We start from the raw sequence: 14,995 nt of genomic DNA on the forward strand, positions 1-14,995 counted from the left end.
TATGACATATTGTGTGTTATGTGTGTGTGGGCATCCAGGATGTGTGCAATGAACAAGCTGTGTGTGTGGTCTTGTGCAGGGAACTTTGGTCTTGTGTAGGGCTCAGAGACTTTGTTTTAAAAGTATTTCTACATTGAGGTCAGTCAGAAGTCTTTTTTTTCAAACATTTCACCTTCCAAGAAATAATTTGGTAGGTGCTTCTTAAGCTAAAATGTTCATTTTTTAGAAGAAAACTTAAAAATTATAAACTATACTAAAGTGACAGTAATTACTGTAATTTTAACCAAGGTGATAGTTTAATTTAGCAAATAAAGCCTTTTATATTCAGAGTTGTTATGCTCAGGACTTTAAAAGAGCTCATCTCTTCTGTCTCGTGTGTAAATCCATTTTCCTGATGAGTTAAGAGGTGGTGGCATGGAATTATGTCCTTCCTTTGTGTTTGTTGTACAATGTTTTTTAAAAAATTTTATTTAAGGAGAAGAAAAAAAAAACAGAAAAAGGGTACAAGTTATACAGAATTTCAGAAAAAATAAACAATAGGAAATCACTAGTTAATAGATTACATATTGTCATCTTAGAAATCGTTGTTCAAGTTACAAAATTAAAGCATATAAAGTGGACTTTCAAACAGTGAGACTGCAAACAATTCTGTTCAATGATCCAACAAAACTCAGTAATATGGTTATTTATCTTATACACTTAAATATACACGCAGCTATATCCTTTAGAGCACTTTTCCTCTCTTTTGTACAATGACAGTTACACATTTTGGATTTTATTACTCCCACAGTTCTTATTACTTTTTTTTTGAAGAGAGTAAAACCAAATGTGACATAGCAGAACAGAGTCAGTCAAATCAAAAGAATGGACATAATACATAATGTAAAACAAAATACAAGGTGATCAACAATGGTTACCATAATGCCTCCCGCTATCTCCAATAGAATTGCCTATATCATCAGTTATAATAAAATTGAACAAAACAATAAAGAACAAAACCAATAAAACCAAAACACTGGAGACATTACAGGACCTCATAAGAAGATAATAGTCAACCAGAATGGGCGTCATAATGAATTTTATTGTCTTCACAGATGTTGCCTATACTCTCGAACTTGGTACTATCAAGCAAAACAGAGTAGAGGAAAATCAGTCAAAACAAAATGGTGAGAGCAATACAGGGTTTCAAATCGAATTAATAGGAAATCAAAGTGGGTTACTATAATATATCCTGCTATTTTTAATTTTTCCCTTAATTAAAAAGATAAAAAAGTAAATAATAAAAAAGGAGATTGAGATAAAAGAGGACATAAGAACAAAACAGCGCAGGTCAAAACATAACCCTTTAAGCAAAATAGTGTTTCACCACAAGAAATCCTGACATAAAAGTAGTTACCATAGTGTCTCTTTCCTTGAAATCTTTGAGTATAACTTCGTATACTCTAGCATCAAACATATCAAGACAATGTAAAACCATTCAAGAGAATGACAGTATTATAGGGTATTTAGAATCAATTAACAGAAAATGAACAATGGTTTCTGTATAATCTCCTTGTCTATAAAAGTTTTTGTTTATATTATCACATATAATAAAATCTAATAAGATACAACATGTTAAGACCTTTGGAGACAGAAGAACAAAAGCTTGATGGGACTTCAAAACAAAATGATATTAAATCAGCATTAGCTATTATGATGCCTTGTTTTCTCCAAAATAGCTGTTTCTACTATCCAGCCTTTTCTCCCTCATTTCTGTTGAGCTCTTTTTCTGCAAGCTCTTCAGGGCAGGTGTAACACTCACAAAATCTCCTTGTCATCTTTTGCAAAGGATGAAGATATTTACAAACCCTGGCTCCCTGCTGAGTCTCTCAATTAAACTGCTACACTTCTCAAGTTGACACAATGTATCAACCATAACAGTAACAGAAAGATCAACTGTAAGTTCACAATGAATCTTAGAAGATAGAATCCCAATGTGAGTGTTACACCTGCCCTGAAGAGCTGGGTCCTGGGTACAATATAAGGAAGAAGAGGCTTGTTTCCTCCTTTAGCTCTGGTTGCAGCCTTGAGGTGTTGCCCTTGTGCCGTGCAACCCTGCCTTGGAACTAGCTGATTATGGACTGAAACCTCCAAAAACTGTAAAATAAATAAACCTTTCCTTCCTTCATTTTGAGTGTCAGGTATTTTGTTCCAGCAATGAGAGAAAAGTAAAAGTAACCAAGACACCCTCAGTTCTACAACTGCAAAAAGAAATTCAACCATCCATGGAAGGAAAAATACATTCTTTCTGTATTGAACATATACAGATTTTTTTCTTGTCATTATTTTTTAATAATGCAGTTCAAATATTTAGATAACCTTCACATTATATTACGTATTAAGTAACCAGAGCTGATTTAAAGTATATAAAAAGATATGCAAATACTATATCATTTTATATAAGACTTAAACACTCTTGGATCTTGGCATCCTGGGAGGCAGAGGGAAGTTTTTGAGACCAGTATTCTGCAGATACCCAGGGATGGGTCTGTTCCACTGGGGCAGATTAGATTCACGAGTAACTACTCAGCTTTACTTTGGTGTTGCCGCTCATGTTGGTAGAGTAAATAATACGTCACTTAATGAATGCTCACAGCGGGTTTTACAATATCATTGGGGCTGGGTCTGTTATATTAATAGGGCAAATGTCCTTTGATGCTTGGGTCAAGTGCTCTCACTCACTTGTTGAAGCTGTCCTACCTATGTCATTTCCCTTGTTGAAACAGATAATTGTTTAAAAAATGGAGGAAGGTGCTCTGAGCACATTTAAAAACGACAGTAACAAAACCCTACCATGTTTATCATAGTCAGTTTTTTCCTCTCTGGACAAAGCACCTGTCACCTACCCAGAGAGAAGCTGGTTCCAAGTCAGGATGGCATGGCACAGAGCATGGCAGACAGAAACCAAGGAGTGAGGAGAGGGCCCAGAAGGAGATATGCCAGTGACCTGCCTCTCCCAACTGCCTCCTACCAGCTCGTCAGTTGTTAATCCCCATAACCCAGCCATTGTCTAATTACCTTGCCTATGAGTGTATGAAGCTCCTGGGAGATATCTAGATATAAGTCAGCTATATCATATAAGCCATTCTGATTCTGCAATTATTTGGCTTAATATTTTCAATTTCATAAACTTTAATTTCAGAACAAAATACACAAAAAATGATACCACATATACAACATCCAAACTTGCTGCCAAATTATGAAGGGAAAGTGACTTGAGGCCTTTGCTTTCTGTTATAGATACAGGACAAGAGAGGAGAAAACCACTAGACATCAGCAGAATGATCGAGGTAGGACAGGGCCACTCAGGCTACTGGGGAGTAATGGGGACATTAAACAGATGGCACAGGTTCCCAGGAACAAAAGCTTCTAATCTGCTTCTTCCATATGAAATACATCCTTAGCTCCCTAAACGGGAAAGAGATTTTGTCAGGAACAGCAGCACTGGGCTCCTCTGCAGTCACTTTGTCTGCGCCAGTACCCAGGCCAGGCTTGCTCATGTGGTAGATGCAGTTTGAGTGGGCCTGAGGGTCCTCCAGGGAGAAGCCAGAACAGAGCATGGCAGTCTCAAACATCAGCACCCCTGGGTCTGTGGCATTTCTTTTGTCATTTTTTTCAGCTTTGGCTTTCTGTTGCAGCACCTTCACATGGGTTGGTCACCAGGTGTTTTTTGACCATTGTGTGACCCATGTAGAGTTGTCATGGAGAGCCTGGTAACTCATGGTCTACTCCATACTGGCCATCCAGCCATAGATGCTGTCACAATGCAGCAAGGTGAAGACATAAGTCTACTGGAGATTGTAACCTTCTCAGCTTTCTTATCCAAGATTTGCTTCATGAGTTTGTAGAGATTCTCAAACTTCATCTTGCTCTCTTCATCTTATTGTCCACCTAGTCCATGAGCAGTTCCAAGTCTTCCTTGGTCACAGACACTAAGTTTTTCCTGTTGAGCTCCTTGACCTACTGCATACAGTGTTCATTGATAGGCCCAGTTATGTACCCCACCTTGAAACCCCATTTCTGCACATGCTCCACAAATGTAGGATTGGCCACCTGCTTCTTGCTTTCACAGTGATCTAGTAGGTGAACTTCTATGTACCCTTCATGCAAGACATATACTCAGACTGGGACATCATCTTGTCTTCAGAGTGAGAGGTGTGTTATCACAGTGGTTCTGAAAAGTGTCACCTGTTAGTGGACTCCTTAGGGATTGCAAGCTTTAGATTTTTTGAGAATGCCTCATAGGATTTCTTATGTTCTCTTTGTCTTATGCAAACTCAGAGAAGAGCTCAAGGCATGTCTTAGCTATGTTTTTGGGAATGACTTTCAAGGTCTTGTGATGGGGCATTTCTTGGGAGATGTTCAGGAGCAGGTCCTTCAAACTGACCTCATCATGGATAAAGTTTAGGTACTTGGGGATCAACTCATCACAGCCATCGTTGGTGAATGTGTAATGGACAAAAAGTTTGATCTTGTCTTTTTCCTTGCCCTCAAAGAGGTCAAAGGGAGCCTGTGAGAGAGGAATAGCAGTGGCCTGAATTCCAGTTGACCTTCCACAGAGAAGTGCTTCACTGCCAGTCACTGATGAGGTTGTAGAATTCTCCATAACCCTCCTGAGTGATGTCCTCAGGGTTTCTGGTCCAAATGAGCTTGGTCTTGTTCAGTTCCTTTTGGTCAAGTTTTCCTAATCTTCCTGGCTTTCTTTTTCTTACCCTTACCAGTCTTGTCTTACAAGATGCTTCATCAAATCTCTCTTAGAACATCCATGAGGGAAGAAAGGGGAAGGTCATTCATTGGCTGGCTTCCTCCCACTCTGGACAAGGGTTTCTCTCAAGGACACTAGATCTCTCACACTTCTGAGTTACACACATGGGAATGTCCACTAGAGGTGTCAGAGAAGCCCTGGGACAGAATGAGAGTGCCAAATAGCTATCAGACTGTGTAGGCTGGACCTGGGTAACACTGGCCACCATGTTTACATCAGAGGTAAGGCCACCTTCAGGGTGTGCAAAGATACATGAAGTGTCCAGTACACAGATTTCATCATTACTATGGACTAGGATTATTTTTAAGAAGATGGGTGACATGACCCAATTTACTTTTTAGGAAGATAATTCAGCCAAATATGTGGAAAGTGGGCTGACTTTATTGGCAGAGAAATGCATAAGAGGTTGCCACAGGCATTCTGGTGGGGAATGATGAGTCCTTGGGCTTTGTGGAGGTGAATAAACGGGCTGAATCTAAGAGACCTAAGTTAGAGCACAGAGTTGATCTGAGTAGGCAAAGGATGGAGAAGACTGAAGGTTGATGCTCAAGGGTCTAGCTTGGAGTAAGAGTGACCAATAATGCCTGGTGCTTAGTAACAGTTTGCTGAATGAAAGACTAAAACATTGGAGGGCTGGGGTAAGAAAGGAATGTTTCATTTCGTATGTGTAAATTTGAAGTGAATGCAAGAAAGATTGACTTATGAGGTTAGTTCACACTGGGTTGGAGATATGGATTTGGAAGCTGACAGGATAAAGATAGAAATTTTGCAGCAGTAGCAGGGTCTGAGAGTCTTATAAGAAGGTATAAGCCTGAAAGAGAACAAAGCCAAGGATACAAATCATTTGGGGTATCTGAGAGTCATACAGAGGAAAATTAGCTGACAGAAAGGGGAAATTGGCCAAATAGAAAAGAGAGAATTAAAAGAAGCATACTATATTTTTCTTTAAAATGAAGGGAAGAAAATACTCAAGTAATGTACATGTGTGGGAGTGTATGTAGAGTGTGTGTGTATACTGGATGGGTATATTAGGAGTAGACTGTCAAACTCAAATGCTGAAATGTGTTCTTTTCAAACTCTTCTTTTGAATATAGTTTGCCAGTCAATTTAGTTCTCTCTTAAGGTCATTCCTGAGTCATGACAGAAAAATCAGGTCACAGCATAAAGGAAGAGCCTAATCTTCATATGTGCTGTCGCTGGAGGGCAGTACTTATCTCCAGCAAAGGCTGTTTCAGTTGTTTAGACATGAGGGGAGTTAGGACATAGTCACTCCCATCCTCACAGCTCTTACAAAGTAGTATTTAGGTTAGAATCAGCCTGTCAGGGTCTCTTTCTTATCTGTTCAGCTTCTGTAGATTTGAAGACCTATGAATACACACCTATCACTATTCTACTGTTTTGGAAAACATTTATTTTAAAAAATCTCTGCTAACCCATTTGACAAAAAGTAAGTAACTCAACTTTTATTTCCATCCCAGGTAAATACTTTTCACAGGCATAAAGAACATTTACATTTGTATTGGGCATTTTTCTCTGTTAATTCTGTTCATGGTCACAACCCACTTCTATTTGTGGGTTTTAGGGGTCTTTTAGATTGATAATTATATGCTCAACAGTGTTAAGGGCATCAGTAATCCTTTTTATACTGCTACAATCATTTTCCACACCGTTATTGCTGTAGTAGTGCAGTGGTAGTAGGAAGGAAAGAGTTAAAGTCTTTAGTATAGGTTCTGCTGAAGTTCTGTCTCTGAGAGGGCCTTAGGGGTAGGGTTAGGCCCTCACCCCTTGTCCGCTGTTCTAGAAAGTGCACCAGCCAGGCCAGAGGAAGATTTTCTTATAAGACCAGTACCCCTTGAAAATAAACTAGAGGATGAGCTTGTGGGTTGGATCCAGGCTTTCCACTGGATTTTCGCTTCCTCTGGAACTCAGGGAGGCCCGCTAGACACCCAGCCTCTGGGATGTTGGGCTTTCTGGTAGCCAAATACTAGGTGAACTATTCTTAAAGTATATATATGTAAACAAGTCACAGATTGTTCATTGGATAAAGTCCAGGTGTTTAAGTATAGGTCTTCTCCTTTGATTCCAGTGTATAAATTCAATATCAAGCAATTACACAAAGGTAAAATCTAAACTTATTGGGGAAAGAGCAGATGAGAGAGTCCATTGTATCATTTTTCAAATTTCATTTTCTGATAGTTTTTTTTTGTCATTGGGGATCAAACTCATGACCTCATTCTTATCAGGCAAATACTTGAGCTGCTGAACTAAATCCTCGCCAGTTTTCTTATAGTTTATTTTGGTATTTTATTTTTGTTGTATATTGACATTTGATAAACTTGATAGATTCACTTATTTGTAGGTTATCTTTTTGAAAGTAATTTTCTTAGTATTGGTATTTCTTCTTTAATTGGAAGAATTCATGAGTGAAACCAATTGGACTGGAGACAGCTTTGTGGAACGATTTTAAATGATAGATTATTTCATTAATAATTAAAGTACTAATCATATTTTTTGATTTTCCTGTACCAGTTTTTGTAACTTGTGTTTTTTCTAGGGGTATTAAATTTTCAAATGTATAATATAAAGTTGTTTAATATGCCATTAGGAAGTCTTTGCTGTTTTCAGGCTCTGTTGTGAGTTTACCTTTTTGTTCCCATTATTTGTAATTTGCATTTTTCTCTTTTTTTGTTTTGGCTTGCTAGAAGATTAGGTTTTAGGCTCTGTCTTGGTTTCCCCACCATAGGAATTTTGGCTTTTTGAGTTCAAGCTGCTTTGCAGATTCCAGTTTCTGTATTTCCTGTGGCTTCTTGGTCTCAGAGGGTCCACTCTGCCTGGATTCACAGTAAAACCTTCCATCTCAAGATCGTTAATTTTTCTTTTTTTTGTACTGGGCATCAAACTCATGATCTAATGCTTGCCAGGAAGGCACTTGTATCACTGAGCTAAATCCCCTACTTCTGGGCTGTTAATGTCTTGAGAGGGAAAGAGGTGCACAGAAAAATGGATCATCTTACGAGCTTCTCTCTTCTTTAGAATCTTGGCCTTTTAACCCTGGCTGTTTGACAGCCCTATGATAGCTTTAAAGAAACAGTTTAAACCCCTTACCACTTAGCAGTCATCTTCCATTGTTCCCTCATTAGCCCGAGGCAACTATTTCTATTTTCTGTATCTATAGATTTGTCTGTTCTAGAATTTCATATAAATTGGATCAGATAATATGTGTTCTTCTGTGATAGTTTGTTTTGCTAGCATAATCTTTGAAAGTTCGTCACTCTTTCGTTCCTGTTTATGGCTTGGCAAAATGTAACAGTAAGCTTTTTGGATCAGCCTTCAACATTTTTGTCCTTTGCACTTTCAATATTGTGAAATAGCTCTGACAGTTTCTTTAACCTGAAGTGATTTCTGCTGTTGTCATTTTTTGTTTTGCAGTTTCACTTCTTATTTTCGGTCATATCCAGTTTCATAGTTGAGAACATAACTACCTGCGTAACTAACCCTTGGAATTTGGATTCAAATTTCATGACTTCATTCTTATTTTCATTAACTATTTTGTCTGCTAACCTAGCACTAATAAGCTCATGCCAGCATCTAAAACGATGAAACCAGCTTTTACTGGCAGTAAAAGTTTCTTCAGTTTCCCTGCAGTTACTGTTTTCTTTCAATGTGAAAACTAACTCTTTGGACTGAAAGCTAGTCAAACTGATTGTGATTAATTTCTATTGAAGATTTCAATTTAAAGTACAAGTAAGCACACATTTTTAATATCTACAACTTTCTATTCCCATTGCAATTCAAGCTAAATTATAGCTAGTTTTCCTAGAGTCTTCAAACTTAGTCAATATATTCTATATCCTAGCTTCTTGGAGAGCTAGCTCTCACCCTATTTTGACTTTTATATTGCCATTTCCAAATCTTCTCATCAGTCTAGTTTCATCTTCAAGATTATCAATTTTGTTTGTTGCATTTAACCTTTTGAAAGGTATGATAGTAGTCCATTCCTATCATTGGAGGATACATTCCAAGGTTCCCAGTGGAAGCCCATAGATACAATCGTGTGTCACTGAATCATAGGGATAAATGTTGAGATATGTGTCATTGGGTGATTTTGTTGGTATGTGAACATCACAGCATTACATATGTAGAGTTAGGTGGTAAATCATACTATTCACTTAAGCTATATGCTATACTCTTACTGCTCATAGGGCACAGGACTATAGAGTGTGTTACTATACTAAAGACAGTTATAACTATGGGAAACTATTTGTGCATTTAAACATATTCATTCATAGGAAAGGTGCAGTAAACTTATAATAAAAAGATACAGATATATACCTGTGTAAAGCACACACCATAAATGATGCACGAGGAGTGGTAGTTGCTGTGGGTGAGTCAGTAGTGAGTGCCACGGGGACGTGAAGGCCTGGGGTAGTATCACACATTCTGGGGGCTGTGTAAGCACTGCAGTTTATAGGCTACACTGCATTTACAAAAATTTTCTTCCAATAATAAATTAACTTTAGCTTACTATAATATTTTTACTTCATAAATACTTTAATTTTCAAAAGCTTGTTATCTTTTGTAGTAACATTAAATTTAAAATACAAACACATTGTACAGCTCTCCAAAACTTATTTCCTTTCTTTATATACTTATTCTATATGCTTCTTTCTATTTTTCAAATTTTAATTCTTTTCTACTTTAAAATTTATTGTTACTGTTGTTGTTGAAAACTGAGATATAAACACACACATTAGCCCAGGTCTACACAGTGTCAGGATCATGAGTGTCACTATCTTTCACCTCTAAATCTTGCCCCACTGGGAAGTCTTTAGGTGTATGGGGCTGTTTCATCCTGTGAGGTTAATGGCTTCTTCTGAAATATCTCCCTAAAGACCTGCCTGAGGTTTTTCTTGAGGAGATATTATTATTTCAGAAATAGTGTAGTTCGAATGTTTCTAAATTTTTAAAAAAAATTTATTTTAAAGAGAATAAAACCAAACAAAATAAAGCCAATCAAAGAAAAATAGTGAAAATGATAAAGGACTTCAAAACAAGATAATAGGAAATTGATAATGGCTACCATAATGCCTCTTGTTATCTTCAATATTGTTGCCTAGACCATCAGACACAGTAAAATCAAACAAAACAGAACAGAATAAGACCAATCAAAACAGAACATTGAATAAAACAAAACATTAATATGGAAAAAAACAAACCAGTGAGAACAATATTGGGTTTCAAAAACAAGACAGAAGGAAATCCCTCATGATTGCTATATTGAATACTATTATTCTATAAATAGATGCTCACACTACTGCCTTTAGGCCTGCAAAGTCAAACAAACAATATAAGCATTAGATTATTATTTTTTTATTTTTAAATTTTATTTAAGGAGAAAAAGAAGAAAAAAAAAAACAGAAAAAGGGTACAAGTTATACAGAATTTCAGAAAAAATACACAGTAGAAAATCACTAGTTAATTACATATTGTCATCTTATAAATAGTTGTTCAAGTTACAAAATTAAAGCATATAGAGGGGACTTTCAAACAGTGAGAGTGCAAACAGTTTTGTTCAGTGATCCAACAAAACTCAGTAATATGGTTATCTATCTTATACACTTAAATATACATGCAGTTGGGGGCTGGGGATTTAGCTCAGCGGCGTAAGTGCCTGCCTTGCAAGCAGGCAGTCGTGAGTTCGATCCCTGGTACCGATAAAAACAAAACAAAACAAAAAAATATATATATACAAAGCATTAGATTATTTTTGTACCTCAGTTGCTATCAGCTCAGCCTGTGTTCCTCTGAATCTTGTTCCTCAGTTGCTATCAATTCAGCCTGTGTTCCTCTGAATTAGCCAGCTGCTTATCTTGTTTCTGTATGTGTGTGTGTGTGTGTGTGTGTGTGTGTGTGTGTGTGTGTCCCAGCCCACATGCTGGCTGGCTCATGGAAAGGGAAAATTGGCTTCTTGTTTCTCCTGCTGGGTCCCACATGGCTGCTTCTGGCTTATGGAAAGGTAAAATTGGCCTACATGGTTTTAAAAATCACAAATTTGTTCATAAGCAGATGATACACCATGAGTATTCTTCTCCAGTAATGAAACCTCTTGTGTTGGGAGTTACGTTCAAACTTCCTTTTGTGGTGCTGGGAATCACAGGTCTCACACATGCGATGCAAGTGTTCTATCATTAAGCTACATCTATAGCCCTCATGTTCTAATTTTTAAAGGAGATTGTTGAGGTCTGCAAAAGCTTCAGCTGGGCCCACCCCTTTTTTTGGTACTGGGGATTGAACTGATAACCTTGCACTTGCCAGGCAGGGGCTTGTGCTGCTGAGCTAAATCCCCAGCCAGCTAGGCTTTTTATTGTGAATTTTTATATTTTCCTCTTGCAGTTTCCTTTTCTCTTGCCTCTTGTTCAGCAATATTTTCTTTCACTAGGCAATAGGAATTTTTCAGGTCTATTATTATCTTATGGGTTATAATTATAAATGGTCCATTTTTGACTGAAATAGCATTAGGCAGCACATGACTATACTGTAATTTTCCTACACATATATACCTGTGATGAATTTAAATTTATAAATTAAGCACAATAGATACTAACAATATCTATTTTAGTAATATACTACAATAAACTTGATTTAAAAGTTATGAATTGCTCATTTCTGGATTTTCTTATTTAATAGTTTTGGGCCTTGGTTGATAGTGGGTAACTAAAACAGTGGAAAGTACACTCCTGGGTAAAAAAGACACTACAGTGCATGGGTTTATTGGTGGGGACAAGGAGGCAAGAACAACTTTGTGCTTTATTGTCTGTGTCTGAATGGTGAACAAATGAGTGACCAATCAGATTTTGAAAGAAAGATGTGATTAGTTGCTGATCATGAGGCCCATTTGTTAGTTACATCTGTGCACTGAAGTTCAGCAGCGCAATCGGTACTTTGTGTGATTACTCACAGTTAGCATAAGGCGGTAACTGCAGTTCGGACTGTTTCGAGGTTGTGTCTTGGTCATTTTCCTCACTGCGGGAACAAAATACCCAATATCTGCCATTTGCAGGAGAGGCTTATTTTAGGTAATGGTTACAGTCCAATGTTGCTTAGAAATGACAGGAATGACATGGCAGGGGGGCATAGTAGAGGAAAGCTGCTCACTTCATGGCAGTCAGGGAGCAGAGTGAAAGGAGAGGCAAGCAGAGAGATAGCCCCTTCTGGGTCAGGCCCCCAGTGACCCACCTCTTCATGGGAGCCCAGTTCCTAATGGTAAATCAGGTATGTCCTCCTCATGATTCAGTCACTTTCCCAAAGGCATGAGGCCTTTGGGGACATCCTTGTCTTAGTCATAACAGGATGACTGGTATTTTGTTTAAGTAAGCCATGGTAATTGAAATATGCACGTATTATAATTGTGTAAAGGGAGTGATGCCTGAAATCCATTTATGCCAATCACTTATCTTTTTTTTTTTTTTGTCTTTTTGAGACAAGGTCTCACTATGCAGTTCAGGCTGGCCTTGAACTCACTTTGTAGCCCAGGCTGGTCTTGAACTCACAATGATCCTCCTGCCTCAGCCTCCCAAGTGCTGGGATTACAGGCATGAGCCACCACACCTGGCTTTTTAAAAAGATTTTTGTCTTAAGGAGGATCAATCAGAAAAAACCAATTAAGACAAACCAGTGTAAGAGATACAGGGCTTCAAAACATTATGAAATCAACAATAGTTACCATAATGCCTCTTGATGTCTTCAAAATAGCTGCAGATAACTTCAGACATGGGAGAAATCAAACAAAACAGAATAGAATAGAAACAATAAAAACAAAACAATGAATGCAATAAAGGACTTCAAAACAAGCCTGTAGTAAATCCAAAATTGCTACCATAATATATCTTGCTATCTTTGAAATACCATTGGATTTGACATAATCAAACAAAACAAGAGAGAATAAAACCCAACCTAGCAAAACAATGGAAATGACATAGGACTTCAAAAACAAGACCACAGGGAATCAACAATGGCTGCAACCCTCAGAAGGGGATACCCCCCAGATGACACACTGCATACCACTGTCCTCTGCACCTATGATCAGACCTCTGGCCCTAGACCTGCAGTGTTAGTAAAACACCACAGCACCAGAGGCATCAAATTGTATTTCACCGCCACAGCTATCATCACAGCCTGTGTTTCTCCAGATAAAGCCTGTCACTTACAGCAGTGGGGAGAGGGGTGGGTATTTCTTGTTTGCCAGCCTGTGTGCTGGGTTGAGGTCTGTCTGTCCCAGTCTGGTGGCAGCCCGCGCATGGTGCTGGTTCCCAGATGGGCTTGCTTGCTGGTGTGGCTTGGTTCTTGTTATCCCTGATTCATAAATGGCACTGACTCACAGAGAGATGCTGGGGTCTGTCTGTTCCAGTCTGGCAGTGGCCCGCACATGGTGCTGGTTCCCAGATGGGCTTGCTTGCGGTGTGGCTTTGTCCTCTCTACTCTTGGTCCATGAATGACCTCAATTAACTATCTTTGAACAAAGTAAAAATATCCAATACACTTTCACTATAATGATCTACTTAGTAATCTTGAATCTGTGACTCTGAATGTTTTATTTGTGTCAAAGTCTTTAGGCTGTATTGTCCTGATCTTTGAGTTTGGAAATTATGGCAGTGGTTTTGATCTCTATGATTTTCTTCCGCAAACAAGGTCTCTTTCTTGCCTCTGTTTCTGCTTATGAGTCTTTGAGAAGCTTATCCTTTGACATATATCATTTACTTTCATGAACAAAACAGCAAAATCTTTTCACTCTCTCTCCCTTCTTTCTCTCTTCCTGATGAAAGGATACTTAGAACTTCCTTCCGGGCACGGGCAGCCACATCCGGCTTTACAGCTTACCTGCCCACAAGGATCACTCTTTTGCTCTGGAATCTACAGTGTTAGCCAGCTAGACTCTTATTTCCCCAGTTAATAACTCATAAGCTCGGAGTGCTGTTTGTGCTGGAGAGTGCCTCATATTAGCTGTGTAACTTGCCTTTGAAACCTCAGGCCAATTTTTTTTTTTTTGTCTTTTCCCCTTTAAGGATAAGTTTAAAAAACTTCTGTACTATTTTGCATAAGCTTTAAAGGAGAAAAGTTCCTGAAGTGTCTCTGTCTCTTTATTTTCTTTAGAACTTTTGATACATTTTTAGTATAAAAAATAGGCTTTACATGAATCCAGAGAGATTCCATGCAGTTCTTTTGTACCTCCAAACACTTAAGAAAGCCGCTTGGCAGCTTGTTGTTTTATTGATTGAAATTACAAGCAGCAGGCATGTCTTGATTTACATATAGATTTAGTTCTAAAAATTGAATTTATAGGGTTGGCAAAGATGTGGAAAGGGAATCATGATACTAGACTAGGAAGAGGAGGAAGCTTACTCTGAGATTTTTACTGTGGATGTTTTAAAATTACAAGTTCAACATCTTTTTGATGATGCTTTTGACAATGAGTAATTTGTAGGTAGGATATCATTTCTTTAAGTCTGTACTTGAAATATTTGCTTTGAACAGTGCAGTGATCTATTAGGAAACTTTTGAACTTAAAGCAAAGGATTATTAATATTTTAAAAGCTAAGGCAAAGGGACTTGGAAAAAGATAGTTCACACCAGCATTCTGCCACCTATTTTGTGGAGGGGAAAAACATGAAACCTAGTGGGAATTTCTTCAGGAAACATGCTTATGACCAGTCAGCCATGGCAAGCCCTCTGAAAGTTGGAAATCAGGGTTACTTTTCTTTTCATTGTACCTTAAAATTCATAGGATGAAGTCCTAATCTCTAGTACTTTAAAATATTGGAGATAAGGTTTTTGAAGAAGTAATCATGGTAAAAATATATGACTTGTGTCCTTATGAAGAGATGATTTTAGGGAGAGAAAAGAAGACAGTCTTAGGATTGACAAGAGGAGGAGGAAGACAATGTGAGCAGAGAGAAAATGGACATCCGAAGGCCAAGGAGGGAAATCTCAGGACAAAACTGATCATATTGACATATAGATCTTGTGCTTCTAGCTTCTTCTTGTGAGGAAATGTTTCTGTTGTTTAAACCACATCTTTCAATGTTCAGGTAAAATTCTGGTAGAAAGAACAGATTGTATATATCTACTTTCACTCCAATCCACTCTTGTAGCGTTCCTACCCTACTGTGAGCCTCCTCACTTCTCTCTCTTGTT

The 14,995-nt window shown here is 38.0% G+C and overlaps 1 pseudogene; it reads right to left on the bottom strand.

Moving 5' to 3' along the window:
- Positions 1 to 3,408: 3,408 nt before the first annotated feature.
- LOC100719044 (heat shock protein HSP 90-beta-like) overlaps positions 3,409 to 14,995 on the bottom strand; it is a 61,451-nt pseudogene continuing 49,864 nt past the window's right edge.

The sequence above is a fragment of the Cavia porcellus genome, unplaced genomic scaffold (genome assembly GCF_034190915.1).
Source record: "Cavia porcellus strain 051 isolate PalLab524CR breed Dunkin Hartley unplaced genomic scaffold, mCavPor4.1 scaffold_1, whole genome shotgun sequence".
NCBI classification, from domain to species: Eukaryota; Metazoa; Chordata; class Mammalia; order Rodentia; family Caviidae; genus Cavia; species Cavia porcellus.